At 43.3% G+C, this 14704-nt stretch overlaps 1 long non-coding RNA gene across 1 annotated transcript in view; it reads right to left on the bottom strand.

Moving 5' to 3' along the window:
- Window positions 1-14691, bottom strand: part of LOC132405318 (uncharacterized) — a 28940-nt gene extending 14249 nt beyond the window's left edge. Inside the window, exons 1-2 of the long non-coding RNA XR_009515813.1 lie at window positions 14544-14691; window positions 12825-12885 (exon numbers count right to left, since the gene is read on the bottom strand). This is a non-coding gene — a long non-coding RNA (uncharacterized LOC132405318). The remainder of the gene's footprint in view (window positions 1-12824; window positions 12886-14543) is intronic.
- Window positions 14692-14704: the final 13 nt, after the last annotated feature.

Below are 14704 nucleotides of genomic sequence, written 5' to 3'. Positions count from 1 at the left end.
TATTAATTCCTAGCTTCACTCCTTCCCCACCCCCCCCATCCACATTTCCCCTCAGCTGGTCTCACCTCTCACTTTTCACCTTGTATTCCTTCCCCTTCCCCTCGACTTCATAATCTTGCTTCTGAACCCTTCCTTTCCAGTCTCGATGAAGGGTCCTGGCCCAAAACATCGACAATTACTTTCCTCTATTGATACCGCCTGACTAGCTAAGTTCTTTCAGCATTTTGTGCATGTTACTCAAGATTTCCAGCATCTGCACAATTTGTTTTTTTTAATGAATCAGTGTGCAGGTCCTGTAAAGTCCTTCCTAGCAGAAGAAGCAAATCACTGTTGTCAGGGTGTCCGCAGTTTGCTGAAATGAAAATGGCAATCTAATGCCAACCTTTGGTATCAATTACTGCTCACAGCGCCCCCTGCAGACAACTTTGTTTAAGAATCTACCCCAGTCAAAAGATCTATAAGACTATTTTGACTTTTCCTCTGAATTTGACGGGCTTCAATCATTATGAGTACTCATTTGTTGGAGAGGTGCTGCATCATTTTAAAAGAGCTCGAGGCCTGTTGGGACTATTTGGGAACCTTCAATCAAAAGGATCTAATAGGCATTTGGCAAAAGCAAATAAAGAAAGGTAACTGGAGCAGCTATCGTGCGAGTGGACATTGTTACAGTGGTCAGGCTTTGGCTAAACAGGTTTAGGAGAGAGGTGGAGGCTCTAAGAAAAGGCAGAGGTTTCTTTCATTCTTTGTCTATTAGTATGTAATTTGTACAGTGAGAGTGAATCCAGGGTTATTGGTATGTTCATGTGAAATGTGGGAACTCTGAGGCCTCCAGTCTCCCTGGTAACTACATCAGCACGAGGTGGATCGAGGTACAGCTCCTGAAACACCGTGTTAAGGAACGAGAGCTGGAGCTGCAGCTGAATGACCTTCGGCTCATACGGGAGAATGAAGAGGTAGTCGCCCCTAAAGTTGCAAAGGCAGGTGACTGTCAGGAAAGGGAAAGGGAATAGGCAGCCTGTGCAGAGTACTCCCCTCCCCTCAATAATAAGTATACTGTTGGGGGGAATGATCTACCAGGGGAAGCCACAGCGACCAGGTCCCTGTAGTGCAGAGAGGTGGCGAGAAGACAAGTGCAGTAGTGATGGGGGATTCCAGAGTTAAAGCAGATGTAACTCCAGTCAGGTTTCTGGAGTTATAGGACGTGAAAGGGACTCTTGGATGGTATGTTGCCTCCGAGGTGCCAAGGTTGGGGACATCCCAGATTGGGTCCACAGCATTCTAAAAGCAGAGGGTGAACAGCCAGAAGTCATGGTACATTTTGGTACCAACAACATGGGCAGGGAAAGATGAGGTGCTGAGAGTGAATATTGGGAGTTGGGTGGAAAGATGTAAAGCAGGACCTCTAGGGTAGTAATCTCAGGTGTGCTGCCAGTGCCATGTGTTAGGGTAAGAATAGGATGATTTGACAGGTAAGTGTGTGGCTGAGGAACTGGTGCAGGGAGTACTGGGATCTCTACTGAAGAAGGTATGGACCTGTACAAAAAAGGCAGGTTACACCTGGACTCAAGGGGGATCGATATCCTTGCAGGCAGGTTTGCTGTAGCTGATGGGAAGGGTTTAACCTAAATTTGCAGGGTGATGGGAACCAGAGGGTGGGGCAGTTGGTATACAAGCAGATGCAGTGTGTAGTGAGACAGTGAGGAAGGACAGGCAGATAATTGGGCAAAACTGCAGTCAGTGGTTTGAGTTAAAGTGTAACATGGCATCACAAAGGCTGATGGAAACTGGACTGGAGGTGTACTTGAATGCATGCTGTATACGGAATAAGGTGGAGGAGTTAGCAGAGTTAAGAGATTAGCATGTATGATGTGGTGGGCATCACAAATGTGGCTGAAGGTCATAGTTGGGAGCTAAACTTCTAAGGATGCACATTGTATCAAAAGGATAGGCAGAGGGATGGGATGCAATAGCTCTGTTGGTTAAAAAAATAAAATAAACTCAGAAAGAAGTGACATTCTGCTGGATCAGATGATGTAGAATAACACACACATTCCTGGAGGAACTTAACAGGTCAGGAAGCATCTATATGACTGAACAGTTCAACATTTTGGGCCGAGACCCTTCATCAGGATGGGAAAGGAAGGGGGCACGTGCCAGAATAAGAAGGGGAAAGGAAAGAGGATTAGCCAGAAGGTAATGGGTGAACCCAGATGTATAGTGGAGGGGGGGATGAAGTTAGAAGCTGGGAGAAGGTAGGTGGAAAAGATAAAGGTCAGGAAAAGAAGGAATCTGATAGGAGAGTGGACCATGGGAGAAAGGGAAGGAGGGGGGCACCAGGGGGAGGTGAAAGACAAATGAGGAGCAGAGGTGACACACACAAAATGCTGGAAGAACTCAGCAGGCAAGGCAGCATCTACAGTAAAGAGTACAGTCAACGTTTTGAGCCCAGACCAGGACTCAGAGGAGAAGAGACAAGAGGCCAGAGTGGGGAATAGAAGAAGAGGGGAGGGGAACAATATTACTGGAGGTTGGAGAAATGGATATTCCTGCCAACAGTTAGACACCACATAAGGCAAAACGTGGAGTTGCTCCCCCACCCTGAGTGTGACCTCATTGTGGCAGAAAAAGAGGCCGTGGACTGACATGTTGGAATGGGAGTGGGGATAGGAATTAAAATGGTTGGCCACTGGGAAATTCCACTTTGTGCAGATGGAGCAGGGGTGCTCGACAAAGCGGCCTTCCAATTTACATTGACTCTCTCCAACATAGAGGAGCCCACATTGGGATCACTGGATAGTTTCTCAGGGGAAGCACTGGCTCGCATGAAAGGATATTTTAAATTTCTCATATCCGATCTTTAATCTATTTCCTCTTATTTTTAACAACCCCTCCATAGGAAGAAGTTTGTTCTCCTCGTGATCTTTTATATCTCTATTAAGCCTTCCTTCAATCTCCTGCGTACCAAGGAATTTTGCTCCAGATTCAGATATCTGCAGCCTTGTGTTTCCAGCAGCTAATGTTTTGTGTATGGGTTACTACCATCTAGGAAGAGGTATAGGAGCCTGGGTGCCAAGCTCAACATTTCAACAGCTCTCTGCCATAGGGTTTCTGAATGGTCCATGAGTGCTACCTCATTATCTGTCTTGCACTGCAGTGGATTGGGCCATCAGTTAATCAGGGCAGTAGTTTACTTAGGATAACTCTTAAAGAACAAAAACTGATGAAGAAAGTAGCTGGAATTCCCTTTGTTTATTTGGGGTTCTAGGCTAGTTAATTGACACAGGAGACTGTTGCCAGTTGTGTGGCCACTACACTCACTGTGCTGAGTTACAGTTTTTAAATAGCATCAGTTGCACGTGCTCATTTTCAAAAAAGTGATTTTTGTCGCTGAGAGTTGATGAGAAATAAAGCAGTCAGACGATTCAGAGCCATTTTACTCACGACGGTTTCGAGCTTGCAGCTGCCAGAAACGGCCAGGAGTGAAAATGAAATGATTTCACTATTTCAACAAGTTAGGAACTAGGGTAGGCCTCCATTAGTCTCGATAGACCATGGATTTGTGCCTTGGAAAGTTTTCAGGGTGCAAGCGTGGGCAGGGTTTTTTTTATGGAAGACCAGCAGTTGCCCAAGCTGCAAGTCTCCCCTCTCCACGCCACCGATGTTGTCCAAAGGAAGGGCATTAGGACCCAAATAAGCGTGGCACTGGTGTCATCACAGAGCAATGTGTGGTTAAGTGCCTTGCTCAAGGACACACACGCAGCCTCAGCCAAGGCTTGAACTAGTGACCTTCAGATCACTAGACGAACGCCTTAACCACTTGGCCACGCGCCAACACAAGTTAAGAAATATGAAAAAGTTGAAAGTATCAACAATCATCTTGAATGTTACAATGAAGATTTTTAATTTTTTTTTAGTATAACAAAACTTTCAACTTTCCAGGTACATTTACATTTCTTCCCCTCAGATATCAGCATCAGAGCACTTCCATCAAAGTATAGACATCACCACAACATCCTATACAAAAGCTCTTATTAGTATAGCAGACAGGTTTACCCCTACATATTGTAGAAAAGGTTGCCATGTTTTATGAAAACTGTTTGTTTATAAGTGTACCGTACATGACAAGAAGTCCAAAGGAATGTATTCCATGATTAATTTATGCCAACCAGAATGTCTAGGGGCCTTAGCAGATATTAAAATATCTGAATATCAGATATTAAAAAATAAGATGTTCTTCCTCGCACAAAAAGTCAGGATGTTGAAAAGTTTTTTCTGATGTGCATTAATAATACAACTGCTGGGTAAGCCTAAAAGAAAAGACACTGGGTCAAGTTCCAGCTCCATCTTCAGAATCTTTTCCATTTCACCCAAAATATCACTCCAGTATGCCTGAAGTTTGGGACAAGTCCAAAAAGCGTGGGTGAAAGTTCCAGTATTTACTTTACATTTAGAACACATTGGAGAAACCCCCATCTTAAATTTCGAGAGACAATCTGGAGTCCGATGGAGTCTGATGCAGAATTTTGAGTTGCAATGCTTTAGTTCTATTACAAACTGAAATTTCTTTGCATTATCACAGATGTCTTCCCATGCTTCAGCTGTAATTTCTGCTCAGAGCTCTCCCTCCCAAACCCTTCCCAGCTGCTCAGCCTCTCCACAAGAACATTCCCTCAGGATGCTGTAAAAAGTACTAATGGAGACTTCACCCTTAGAGTAAAACACCCTCTCTTCGATGTCAGAACTATAGAAATCAGTTAACAATGATGTTTTTTTCTGCATATAATCTCTTATCTGAAGGAAACGAAAAAGGTCCTTGTTGGGTATGTTAAATTTCTGCACTACTTGACTAAAAGACATCATCGTTCCTTCATCAAAGAAATCTCCTAGATGGAAAATACCCTTAGAAACCCAAAGTTTAAAACCAGGATCTGGTATGCCAGGTTGAAAATCTGGACTGCCAGTTATTGGAGGGAAGGGTGATATTTTCACTGCATTGCCCTCAATTTGTCGCACTGCCCTCCAAGCCCCGATTGTGTTAATTATTATTGGATTGTGACAATATTCCTTAACTAATTTCATTTTATTGAGGAAAAGCAAATTAATAAGAGGGCATTTTGTTTGTGAGGCTTCAATGTCCAGCCAAATTGATGAGAGATCCCTGCAAACCCAGTCAACCACATATGATAGAAAGGAACTTAATCTATATTTTTTGATGTCCGGAAAATCCAGACCCCCCTAGACCACTGGGAAGCTGAAACTTAGACATTTTATTACAGGGCCTTTTTTTGTTCCAAATGAAAGAAACCAAACCAACCACTTATTTTTTTAAGTGTTTGTTGGGTGAAAATGACTGGAATCAGTTGTATTGGGTAGAGCAGACGAGGAAGAATGTTAACTTTGAGCAAGGATATTCAGCCAAGCCAAGAAATGGGAAGAGTGCTCCATCGCTCAAGATCCTGTTTGATTTTGTCAAATAACTGTGTAAAGTTAGCTTTGAACAATCAATCAAACGTAGGTGTGATAAATATGCCTAAGCAAACAAAACCTGTCTGCAACCATTTAAAGGGGAAAACACCCTGACTGTTATTTGAGTATAAAAGTTGCAACTTGCTATTTACTAGAGAATGAAATCTTAGGAATGTAGAAGACAATGGTGTGTTAATAAGAGGAAGCTAAGAGATGTAGATTATGTAGTTTGAACTTGCTATTTGCTATGCATGTACCCAATTTAGTAGGAGAATGAAATCTTAAGAATGTAGAAGACAATGGTGTGTTATTGAGAGGTAGCTAAGAGATGTAGATTAGAACATGAATAAGTCAATGGGTAGAAACAATAGTGGTGGATGTACTTGTGATACGCACCAATAGACCGATTGGATATGCTAATACAACTAAACCAGGAGATTGCTATAAAACATGCTTTGTACAAGGATTGGTGGGCAATCAGCGACTAGCTCACTGACTGTCGCAGCTTTGATTTGCAAATTAAATTTTAATACTTCTTGAAGAATCTTCTGCATCTCCTGGTCGTTAGTGAGGCACGAGAAACCACGACAAAATTGGCGACCGCGGCAGGACCGGAAAGAGACCCGCGGAAAGGAAACGGCAGATTGGGGACGCTTCCTAGTCCTCTAGGGACCCCCACAAGGCCTACAGAATTAAGGGTGCACCCAAACAAAAGGTAAGCGCTTTTTGCAACAATTTGGACTAAGAATTCTATTGATTTTGGGGAGGTCTTGGAGTCTCAGAAGTGTGGAACTACTGCCGAAGGGTCTCTCCGGTCCAAAGAATCTGGCAGAATTGGGGGTTAACAGGAGGCTCAGAGGATTGATCAAGAACACTGCAGTGAGGGTAAGTACAAATAAGCTAATAAGAAGTTAAGTTAAGAAAAATTCCACATGGTGTTGGTAAATCTCTGTGGATACCGCTTCGTATAAAACGAAGATCTGAACGGGCAGGGAAAGGGAAAATAAAGAAAATCCTCATGGATACCGCCTTAAGAGATAAGGGTCTGAATAGACGAGGTGCAAAGAGAAAATCCCTGTGGATACCACTTCATATGAAACGAAGGTCTGAATGGGCCCAGAAAGGAAAATAGAGAAAATCCTCGTGGATACCGCCTTAAGAGATAAGGGTCTGAATAGACGAGGTGCAAAGAGAAAATCCCTGTGGATACCACTTCATATGAAACAAAGGTCTGAATGGGCCCAGAAAGGAAAATAGAGAAAATCCTCGTGGATACCGCCTTAAGAGATAAGGGTCTGAATAGACGAGGTGCAAAGAGAAAGTTCTGTGGATACCGCTCTGAATAGAGGTCTGTACGGGCAGAACAGAATAGGAAACAAGGACAGTCCAATATATAGTTTAAAACGCTGCTAGATAGACGATAGACTAGGCATAGAATTAGAGTAAATAATATTATCCAGTAAACGAACTGTGAATCTCTGAAATACCTTAAAAAGAGAGAATAACATGACAGGTAAAGGAATGGTAGTAGAGATTCTGAGCAAAAAATTCCCGGTAAATAAATATGAGATCACAAAAACTTCAGAAAAATGGAAAAAAAGAACCAAAAACCTGGTCACAAAGTGGCCAAGAGAAGGAACGTTTGATGTAAACTTGTGCGCAGAAATGGAGGGACTAATTAAAAATTACAAACCAAAAGATAAATCTAAGAAGAGGGCAAAAAAGAGAATGAGAAATGGAAGTGCTAAAACTCTTCAGAATGGAGGGAGAAAGGCTGAGGAGGTCAGGTAGAATATTGATTACAAGCGAGGAAGACACTAAGGTGCTGGAGAAACAGCCTGTTAGAGAGAGAGGAAGGTACAGTGAGAAGCTGGCTTCAGCTCCGTACCCGGATGTGAAAGAAACAGAAAAGCCCCCTCCCTATAATGAGGAAGGAACCCCTAAGCAGTGCCCCCTGCTGACAGGAACAGTAAACATGCAGGGAGAAGTACAAGTTTGGGATAATGAGGAGGAAAGAAGACAATACGAGAAGGGAAAAGCGGCGATATGGAAGGAGATACAGGCAGAAAGGATAAAGGTGGAACAGGCAAAGAGAGAAATGGAAGAAGAGATCGAACGGATGAAATACTTGAGAGAGGAAAAGGAGTATGAGGAGTATCGGTTATACCATAGAAATGAACAGACTAGAAAAGAAAGTGGCTCATCAGGGCAGGAAGAGATGAGGCATTCAAGAGGAAGTGGAAAAAAGATAGGAGATGAGAGTCTTGGAGAAACACAAGAGAGAAGGGAATCAAGCACGAGTAAGGATCATGAGGAGTCCCTGCTTCAGGTGTACAGACATGGACAGGAAGAAAGAGGTGACTCATTGGAGGAGCAAGAGTTAAATTGAGAGAGAGAGAGGATGTGAGAATTTGTGGGGAAGAGGTAGGAGGCAGAAGCCTAGAAGAGCAGAAGGAGGCAGTAGGGGAGTGACTTGCGGAAGTAGAGGGAGAGCTAGATAAGTTACTGAGAGGGGATTGCCAGAGGAGATGCGAAAAATACTCCAGGGGCCAACCAAGTATTGATTCAAGACAGAAAGGAAGGACTTCACAGGGAGACGGAGGGAAGAAGAGAACCCCGGAGAAATTTGTGTGGGAGGCAGTAAAGACATACCCTGAGACAGGTGGGGAGTCAGGTGAGGAGGAGAGCCAGGGCAGGTGAGAAGAAGGAGGAAGAATGATGCCGTTGTTAGTTAAAGGATCAGGACAAGTGCAGTATATCCCTTGGGGATCCCAGGACCTAGAAGGGCTGAAAAACACTCTGCCCAATCTACATGAAGGAGCAGGGAAATGGATTAGAGCCTTTGAAGAAGAAACTGCGGGACAATTATTGGCTATGGCACTATTGATAAGGTTGATGGGAACCTCCAAATTTAACAAAATAATGGAAATGGCTGGCATAGTAAACTCGAACGACCCGAGAACTGATGGAGACGGGTTTGACAGAGTGAGGCAGAGGGTATGGCAGGCCCTCAGGAAGCTTTATCCACCCAAAGTGGACCCCAAAGCCTTAAAGGGGGATCCACTGGGAGACACTGAAAACCCAGCAGCCTACGTAGAAAACCAGTTGGAAAGGTGGAGACTGGAGACTGAGCAAGAGGTGGAAAATAGCTTATTTATCACCACACTGTTCCGACATAGCATTTTGGATGCAATGTCTCCGCAAGTAAAATCCAAACTGGAGGAAGTGGTTGGGCTGACATCAATGACCCCACAAGAATTTAGAGACAATGTAGTCCATGTGGTTGAGAAATGCCGGAAAGACAAATGAAGGTCAGCTGAGCAGCAGGAAGAGGTGCAAAGAAAGTTAATACAAATGCAGCTCGAAGAACTCAAAAAGAAGGAAAAAGAGAAAAGCAAAAAGATGCTGCCAGCAACCACCGAACCAAGTACAGCCATCGAACTGGATGAAGCACCGCTATATGGAGGAACCGATCATACTGTAAGACAATGGCCGGAAAACCCCATGCCCATAATCAACGTCTTTGGAGGAGCATTCCCACAAATGCCCTATCAGGAACAGATTAAATTCAAACAGCCCAGACAGGACTGGAAGTCCCAAGGAGGGGGACAGAGGAGCTATGGGCAGAGGGGACCAGTGAGGAAACAGGGGGAAAAAGAGGTAGAGGGATTGTGCTGGTGATGTAATCAGCCAGGTCACATGAGAAGAGATTGTCTGTTTACACCATGGCCTGTTACACACGAGCAAGAACCGATAAGAAGGGAACTAAAGTTTAGCCAAGGACCAGCCCCCACAGGCCCAAGCGGACCTGTGAACCCCTAAGCGAGGTATTAGGGGTGCCCCGAGAACTCGAGTGGGAAGGGACATTACCCAATGATAACAAGGGAGGCAGACGAGGAACCCATTGTTCAGGTTATGTTAGAAGGGCAACTGACACCAATGATGATAGATACTGGAGCCACGTACACTTGTGTACAGCCACAGTATGCCCTTCACCTTCCCATGTTAGGAAAGTTTATTAAGACAGCAGGGTTCTCGGGGAAAACACTGTTGACACAGTGCACGGCTCCAGTGCAGTTGAGAAGGGGAAATAAAGGAATTGTTTTGCCGGTGCTAGTATTTAAAGGAACTCCGATTAATTTGTTAGGCAGAGATGCCTTATTGAAACTGGAATTAAAATTAGAATGCACCAGAAATGGGCTGAGTGTGGAAAGAGCAGGGGCTCAATTGATAGAGCGAGAAGACAAGAAGGCTAATGTCTTTTGGATAGGAGACATCACAGATCAGATTCAGGAAAGAGAAATGGAAAAAGGGCATGCAGGCTATAGATTATGCAGGTGTAGATTATGTAGTTTGAGCTTGCTATTTGCTATGCATGTACCCAATTTAGCAGGAGAATGAAATCTTAAGAATGTAGAAGACAATGGTGTATTAATGAGAGGTAGCTAAGAGATGTAGATTAGAACATGATTAAGTCAATGGGTAGAAACAATAGAGACGGATGTACTTGTGATACGCAACTGTAGACCGATTGGATATGCTAATGCAACTAAACCAGGAGATTGCTATAAAAAATGCTATGTACAAGGATCGGTGGGCAATCAGCGACTAGCTCAGGGGTCAGCAACCTTTACCACTGAAAGAGCCACTTGGACCCGTTTCCCACAGAAAAGAAAACACTGGGAGCCGCAAAACCCGTTTGACATTTAAAATGAAATAACACTGCATACAACGTTTTTTTTGCCTTTATGCTATGTATAAACAAACTATAATGTGTTGCATTTATGAAATTGATGAACTCCTGCAGAGAAAACGAAATTACATTTCTGCATGCAACAAAAACATTTTGAACTCCGAAAAAAAGACGTTGGGTTGAAAGTTACTTTTAAGTAAAATATTCAATGTCTATTTGAGTCCTTCTTGTATTTATGAAAAACGCCGAACTTAAATTTTCCGCCAGCAGCAAACCAAAAATAACGTCAGCCAGCTGTCATCCTGAAAAATGAAAGGACTATTTCACTGAACAATGAAAAAATATGAATATGAGTAAAATAATAGGCAATTAAAATATTTATCATACTTGGTTAATGGGATTTCTGCTCCTGGACCTCAGCGCACAGCGTCTGCACATCAGGGCTGTATGATGTCACCTTCATCTTTACACAGGATCGCAAGCTGTCATCTGTGAGGTTTTCAATATCACTCCATTTGTGTTTCTGAGCAAGAACGGCCTTCTGACGGGCAACATCTTCAAGGTCTGCTGTCAAGCGTCTAAACTTGGACACCCATATGTCTTTGTCGGCTATGTCGGCCAGTTCCATCTCAAGATCAGGTTGACTCACACCTGCCAATGCAGTCGTATTCAGTAGGGAAGGATCGATGCTTAAGGGAGTGACCGGGAAGGATAATGTGTTTTTTTCCTCTCTGAACTCACAGAAGCGTTTCCCAAACGATGTTTGCATTGCGATGATTGCAGAATGTAAATACTCCGAAATTATCATGTCGTGACCTTGTTTGAACTCTCTCAAATTGGGGAAGTGAGACAAAGTGCCTTTCTGTAAATCTCTGGCAAGCACTGTCAACTTGCGCTCGAATGCCAAAACATCCTCCAACATGTGCAGGGCTGTACGTCCTTTCCCCTGAAGAGCTGTGTTCAGCGTGTTCAGGTGCGCTGTCATGTCTACCATGAAGTGTAGCTTTTCCAGCCACTCTGGCTGTTCCAGCTCAGGAAAGGTGAGCCCTTTGCTGCCCAGGAAAGTTTTCACTTCTTCCAGACACGCGACAAAGCGTTTCAGCACCTTCCGTCTGGACAGCCAGCGATAAAAACACGTTGTAGCGGTGTCAGTAAACTGCAGTCAAAGATAGCTTTATTCGAACTAAACAGCCTTGCTTTTCAGCTTCCCTCAACCCAGCCCCCATGGACGCAGATGCTGCAAAAGACGCGTACTCACAAACCCCCGTAGGCTATCTCCCTTAGCCGGAATGCTGGCTAATTGTGAGCCGTTTTATGATGTGGCAGGAAATGTGTCGCTACACTTAGGTTGTACAAGATCACCATAATTACATTTCAAAAGCTAACAAACTAACATAAAATACATTTTAATTAAATACTGACCAATTATTTCCCAAAGCCACAGGGAGCCGCAGCACAGAGGTGAAAGAGCCACAAATGGACCCCCGGACTAGCTCAATGACTGTCTCAGCTTTGATTTGCAATTTAAAGTTTAATACTTCTTGAAGTATCTTCTGCGTCTCCTGGTCGTTTGTGGGGCACGAGACACCACGACACTGTCAGGTACCTGCTGCAGATTCCCCAGAGGCATAGCTTCTGATTTACTAAAGTTGATTTTATAACCTGAAAAGGCGCTAAATGAATGGATGCATTGTGTAAGGTGACGCACTGATATAGCAGGGATTGATAAGAAAATTCGAACATCATCCACATACAATGTAATTTTATGTGACTTTAGCCCTATGTCTGGGGCAGATATTTTGGAGTCTCGCCAAATAACATCAGCCAACTGCTCGATCACTAGTGTAAAAAATAGTGGTGATAAAGGGCAGCCCTGCCGGCTGCCCCTCAAAATACTAAAATTATCTGACTTAATACTATTATGAAAATCGCAGCCAAAGGGTCATTACAAAGAACCTTCACCCATTAATCATTCTAAAGTGAAAAAAGATACGGCCATTCGACACGATCAAAGGCCTTTTCTGCATCTAAGGAAACAACCGAGCCGTCCACTGTCTGTTGCTGACGTGCCTGAATCACATTAAGTAATCTTCTCATATTGTTAGATGATCTACGGCCTTTTACAAAACCTGTTTGATCCTCTTTTATGATAAAAGGTTTTAGAAAAGATTTTAAAGTCAACAATTGACAATGAAATAGGCCTAGAGGAGGCACAATCTTCAGGGCTCTTTCCTTTTTTAAGAATTAGGGAGATATTAGCTTCTCTCAATGATGATGGGAGGAGATCAGTTAAATGCATAATTAAACATGTTTAGCATAGGCTCTCATAATAACCCTATGAACTTTTTATAGAATTCACTAGTGAGTCTATCAGGACCAAGGGTCTTCCCACTTTGGAGCTGTCTCACAGCTTCTTGTATCTCATGTATAAATAACGGAGCATTGAGGAGGGACTCTTGTTCAGAAGAAATGCCTAGGAGATCTAAATTCCTGAAAAGGGACTCCATCCTAGATTGTCCATCATTACATTGCTCAGATTAATACAATTTAAAATAAAAATTCCAAAACAGATTAATCATTTTAGAATTACTAGTGAGGGCTTTTGTCTCATCCCTAATTGAAGTAATAGTCTGAGAGCCATTTTTCTTTCTAGCTAAATACCTACCTGGTTTTTCACCATGTTCAAACAATTGTTGTTTAGCAAATGTCAATTTTCTTTTGGCTGCCTGTGAAAATAAAGAGATCAGTGTACAGTGTAGGGCTGCGATCTTCTGTAACTTGGCTGCAGAAGGCTTAGTAATATAATTCTTTTCAGCTGCCACAAGCCATGCTTCCACTAGGCGCTGCTGTTCCACAGCTTGTCGCTTCTGACCAGCAAAGAAAGAGATTAATTAATCCCCCTGCATAGGCCTTAGCGGTTTCCCAGAGCATCAATGGACTACTAGCTGATTTGAAATTAATATAGGAAAGTTTTGAATGCATAAGTAGTCTATAAAGAAAATGAAGATTCTGAGAGTGCAATTGTCAAAAGCATCACATGAAGGCAATCCATTATCTGCACTAGGTGTCTAAGCTGATTTGTTCATTTACAATCAAAAAAACTTAATTCCTCTGATAACTTGGGAACTAATATAGTTTTATAGCACCGTCATGTTCACATTTGTTCTATGCTTCAACTAAATACATAATTTGTTACTCAAACAGCTTTTGATAACTTTTTAAAACTGTCTCCATAAAACTTTGGCAAATTGGGGCAGCTGTTTAACTGGGCCAAAATGTCATGGTCTAGGTTAATAGGTGTCCCAATTAACTGGAATCCACTGTATTTATTTTTGTGATTTACAATGATTTTTGTCTTTTGCTGTACTAGTGCCAGATCATCATCATTATGTGCTGTGTCGTGTGTGACGTAGGCGATGAAGACCTCATGACCATGGTTGCTCTTGGCAAATTTTCTGCAATTGCCTTCCTCTGGGCAGCGTGTGCCCACTATTGAGAAATATACCTGAAATATAATCACCGTGTACTAGCTATTTATTTACTACACTATGTAATCACTCCTATGTACTGAATATTACTATTTATTATTTTACTAGACGTATTTTGCTATGTATTGTTTTACTAGATACCTTGTATTCCCTTAGCTACATACCGTGGCAGTTAAAGAACACCTGTTTAGCTAGCAACACTATTAGCTGAAATATACCCCATGTATTACACTCAGCCTTTGTTTAGTACGAGATAACGGTGGCGGACAGGATGGTACAAGCAGGAATGTAATGTGAGGGAGGTTGTCTGGAAAAGATAACCTTGGCCAGGAATAAGGCCCCAATGCGAACGGGTGAAACATAATGGTGGCGCACCGAGAGCTGGGCAAGAGCGATTGATTAGTTAATGAATAGATGATATGCAATTAAAACTTGATTGGGTATGCTGATGAAACCGAAATGTAACTGAGATAAGAAATTACTATAAAGAATGCTGTACACCGGAGCTCGGTGGGCTTTCGGTGACGTTCATTGATTGCCTCAGCCTTTCTTTGCCAATAAAGGTTTAAACTTCTCGAAGAATTCTCTGCGTCTCCTGGTCATTTCAAGTAACCACGACACCACCAGCCACTATTAATAGTCTTCGGATTTGTCTAACTGGCCACAGTGGTTTCACAACCAGGACTTGTGATATGCACATAACGACCATCCCTCGGCTTCGAGGCTTCGGCGGGCTGAGCAGACGCTACACCTTGCAGGCTAGCGGAGGGAGGGAGGGAGGGAAGGAGCGCCTTACACCCGCACCCACAAAAGCAAGAGATTTCACGGAACACAATGCCCGCGTTACGGTGCCGCCCCCTCTCTCGGGGAAGGCCGACGATGCGCCTGCGCCTCACCTTTAACCCCGCTGCCGTCTGATGAAACTCCCTGCAACAGACTGACCTTCAGGGACAAAGACCCAGGCACAGGGTGGTCTACGCAACGCCAGCATTCTCCCCGCACCTCGCAAAGCCAAGTCCCGGTTCAGTGGCCTGCCAGTGATGCTGGAATATTTTTG

This window comes from Hypanus sabinus, chromosome 15 (genome assembly GCF_030144855.1).
Source record: "Hypanus sabinus isolate sHypSab1 chromosome 15, sHypSab1.hap1, whole genome shotgun sequence".
Classification (NCBI taxonomy): domain Eukaryota; kingdom Metazoa; phylum Chordata; class Chondrichthyes; order Myliobatiformes; family Dasyatidae; genus Hypanus; species Hypanus sabinus.
Note: the sequence above shows the minus strand (reverse complement) of the source record. Positions and strands in the feature narration are given on the sequence as shown.